The sequence below is a fragment of the Lemur catta genome, chromosome 8 (assembly GCF_020740605.2).
Source record: "Lemur catta isolate mLemCat1 chromosome 8, mLemCat1.pri, whole genome shotgun sequence".
Lineage (NCBI taxonomy): Eukaryota > Metazoa > Chordata > Mammalia > Primates > Lemuridae > Lemur > Lemur catta.
Genome location: NC_059135.1, coordinates 84,039,013 through 84,043,144, shown reverse-complemented (window position 1 = coordinate 84,043,144; position 4,132 = coordinate 84,039,013). Strand labels below are relative to the sequence as shown.

The following is a 4,132-nucleotide window of genomic DNA, read 5'->3' as shown; positions in this document are numbered from 1 at the left end:
CAGAAGCAACTTGTAAAGCAAGTGAAGACAGCCCAAGGTACAATTCCCTGAAGTTCACACCTTCAGGTTAAATACACCGGTTAGGAATGTCTCCTTCTGACTTCATTGTTAAGGAAACATAAGAGAGATCTTTGCTGTATTTTATTGTTTTTCTTGCTTAAGAGAAAGCATTAAGCTTGAATTTCCTAAGTGGGTTTCCCTTACCTGATTAGACGGTTTTCTCAATGCTCTGAAAGTGGACTATGTAGGCAAGGTAGAAATACGACTAGTGAGCACAGTTCTCAAAGTCCCTAAACATAATACTGCAGGGCTCAGACATGACATGAGACAGACACCTGCCCGTGAGAAATTGGGGCGTGGGTGTGGTTTGCCTCTCACTGTTGCAGGGCCAGCCTCTGCCCTGTCACCAGCCCACCATTGGTGCCAACAGAGCTGGGGGATCAATCAAGAGGGGAGACCTGCCCTTTCTCTGCTGTGTTTCCTCGCCCAGCTGCACGTTGCAACAGAGCAGGTAAGGTAAAGAAGAGGAAGCTCAGCAGAAAGGACTCAGCCGGGGAGGAATATGAGCAGTGCATCTGCCGCCCAGTGACGACAAGGTCCATTTGAGGCACAGTGGGACCTGTCTGGGAGCGGGGAAAACCCTGCTCCCTCCTGGGGCCTCCTGGGAGGTTGTTAAAGTGGAGGGAGCAGCCAGAGAAAGTGCTTCTCTGTCTTTATCCCCAGAGGCTGGACTCCTGGATGTCAAGGCTGAATTTCCCTGGCAGATCTTTCTAGAAGAATTTTCCCCAGAATGCAGTACTTACGGTACAGCTGGGGTCTGAACCTGTTAATTAAATGTGATTAGTGGAAGCAACAGCTTTATGAGGCTACAGCCGAACTGGCAGTTACTTTCTCCATTCTGAATGTACCTCTGGCTTTAGTCTCCTGTTCCTGCCCCCCTTAATCTGAGCTCCTGCTGGGGTCTTAGCCTTTTTCTGGGGCAGCCGACAAGCCCTTCAGCATTACTGTATTTATGCCCTGCCTAAGACCGCAGTGTGGTGTGGTAGAAAGAGGGAAGCAAGAACCAGGAGGCTACAGTTTTAGATCCAGTTCTTGTCAAGGGCAGGTCATTTACCATCTCAATATTGTGGTCTCCAAAACGCAGGGAGGAGAGTGTGTTCCCACGGTGTGTTCTGAATTGTTGTTTGAGGGATGACTGGGGAGAGTCTCTGATTCCCCCCTCACACCCATACCCATCATTTGCAGCCTGAGTGCCCCGGCAGAGGAAGTCCTCAGGCAAAGAAACTCAGGTAAGTTAGAAGTGGTAAGACCCGAGGGCGTATGAGTTGCAATGGTGGCATGAATTTTCCTAGTGTTCTACATGTAGGATGTTGTCAATTTTCATGTTCAAACTCACACTCCAATTGAACAAAAGTTTAATTTATGATTATTTTTATTGCTATTGTTAGTTGATACTAGTGTTATTTCCTTATCACCGTGTCATGAAGTGGAATTACTTAGCCAAAGAATATTTTAAAACTTGTAATTTTCGGGGCACTGATTAAATTGCCAAAAGTCAAACCCAAAACACAGTGAGACCCACCCCCGCTCCCAATAGTGTAGTGACTTAACAAAGAAGGAAGTTCACTTCTCTTTTGTATAATAGACCAGAGGTAAGTGGTCCGGGGCCAGAGGGGAGACTGCCATTGTTCACATCCAGCTTCCACCTCTGAACCAGCTCCTTAGCTGTCATCATGTCCCAGCCAACAGGGAGGAAAGTGGCTAGAGGACATTTGCGCCTTCCTGAGTAGGGCATGACACAGAAGTGGCACACTTTCTTCTACTCACATCTCATTGCAAGACTTGGCCAAGGGCCACATATTAAGCTGCAAGAAGGCTACAAAATGCAGTCTGTAACTTAGCTATGTGCCTAATTACAATTCAGGAGTTCATCGTAGAGATGGGGAGAGTAAGTGTTGGTAGACAATCATGTCCTCTGCTAGAAGACTCATGCCAAATTATTTTCCAAAATGGCTCATGCCAAAGTTCAGTTCCACTAAAATTTCATGAACATGTCAGTCTAACCAGTCACTATTAAGGACCTTTTATTGTGTAAAACCTCCATACTCCATGGGGATATGGATGTAGAAGATGAGGAAGACAATGTAGTACACAGGAAACAGCTAGAAACAGTGATTAACTTGTGTGGTTCAGACCCTGCAAATCAAGGAAAGGTCAGCAAAATCTGGAGCATGCAGAAGTTTCCGTGGAGGAGGTGACTCCAGGCGAAGTTTGCAGGATGGTGTTTCTTGCCAACTCTTGATTGACTCTGCTCATAGGGTCGGGGGTCACTAAAGGAAGTCCTCACTTGACTGTCAGTGCCATTCTAGCAAACACCCTTTTTCTAATTAAATCTTTCCACTGTCAACAAATAGCAAAATGGTAGTGTTTTGAAATGTATTTCCTTTTCCCTTTTGCTTTATTTTTAGTGAAGTATTGACAAGAGGAGTAAAGGACTCAAAGGAGCAGCAGGAAAAGAGAGGAGTTGAAGACTCTTGCTAGGTTCAGAGAACCAGCTTTCCAGCTGCTGAGGGCGTATGCTTCCACCATGCCCCACAGTAACTCTTGAAGAAAGTGAAGTCTCTAAAGATCTATTGATGAGCCCAATTACTAAACACCTTTAACAAGAAAATATTCCTTCTGGGTCCTTTTCCTTCACATTGCATGAGTTCCAAGAGAAGGAATTAGTGTAGTAGTTGAATGAATGGCTAAAGGATACCTATCGATGGTGTGAGACTCTACATGAGTGGAATTTCCGACTATAAGAGACACTTTGTAAAAATTGTGAATCAGATACTCATTTTTGTCCCACCTCTGCCAGGATTTCCATCTCTTCACCATTCTTCACCAGGATCATGGTAGTTCCCACCCTGTCCCCTACCAAATGGGTCCTACTTGGCAGTGTCTTGTGTTCTGTTTTTCTCTTCTCCCTTCTTACCCCTACTATGAATGATATGTATTTTACATTTTCTGGAGTCTAAGCCTTCCTTTTCTTCAGTCCCTCATTCCTCCATCTCTATCCACTAATCTATCCTGTCATTTACCCATCTATCCTGTCATCCAACCATCCATCCACCTATCCATCCAACATCCAACCATCCATCCACATATCCGTCCAACATCCAACCACCCAACCATCCATCCACCTATCCATCCAACATCCAACCATCCATCCACCTATCCATCCAATATCCAACCATCCATCCATCCATCCATCCATCCACCTATCCATCCAACATCCAACCATCCATCCACCTATCCATCCAACATCCAACCATCCATTCATCATCCAACCATCCATCCATCTACCCATCTATCCTGTCATCCAACCATCCATCCAACCATCCATCCTTCCATCTATCCATTCTTCCAACCAACCATTCAGGTAAGTTAATTTAAACTACAGTATTATTGGCTTTAAAAATCTTAACATTAAACCTTTTCCAGTTGAAGGAATTTCTGTCATAATAACAGGCTAAAGGGGTAGATATTTGGGGAGAATATATGGTGGATTTAGCTATCTTATGTTCTCTACTTAATCATAGAGAAGGCCAATAAATCTGTTATGTCAGGATAAAAGCAAATTAGAAGATGATTCTGCTCAGTCCACAGTCACTTCTGCCTAGTTGCTGTCATCATAGAATGTGAAATAAACTGCACCTGTGGCCACAAAGGCCCTATGGCTGAGGCTGGGTGGAGGCCTCTGCAGGCACCTGCCCTGGGTTTAGTCGCTGACCTCCTTGCAGAGTTTCAGTGGTGGGGCTCCTCCTGTGGTCAGGTCACTGGGATTGTGGGTAGATCTGTCCTGTCATCACTTTCACTCTGATTAGCTTCATTCTGAAGAACTTTCGACAGCCATTCACAAACATGGGTCAATGTGGGGAAACCGGTTCCTCTGTTTGGGGTTGATTTAGTCTCTTGTACAGAGGCTGATCTTGGGAGAAAATACACTCCTGTTTACGTCAAACGTATAGGACGTGTCAGCCCACAGCCACTCCAGTGCATCCTGGGTTTTGCTCAGTAGGGGCCATTCAGCATTGCTGGGACAGCCAGTGAAGAGTTCAGCCCTGGTGTGTCAGTCACTGCTGGGCTC

General features: G+C 45.4%; 1 long non-coding RNA gene across 2 annotated transcripts; it reads left to right on the top strand.

Moving 5' to 3' along the window:
- Nucleotides 1-347: 347 nt before the first annotated feature.
- Nucleotides 348-3,160, top strand: LOC123643491. Of its 2 annotated transcripts, XR_006736812.1 has the most exons (4): nucleotides 348-596; nucleotides 724-804; nucleotides 1,145-1,289; nucleotides 2,469-3,160. It is a non-coding gene; the product is annotated as an uncharacterized LOC123643491 (long non-coding RNA). The 2 variants fall into 2 exon arrangements; XR_006736811.1 differs by having other exon boundaries at nucleotides 348-804.
- Nucleotides 3,161-4,132: the final 972 nt, after the last annotated feature.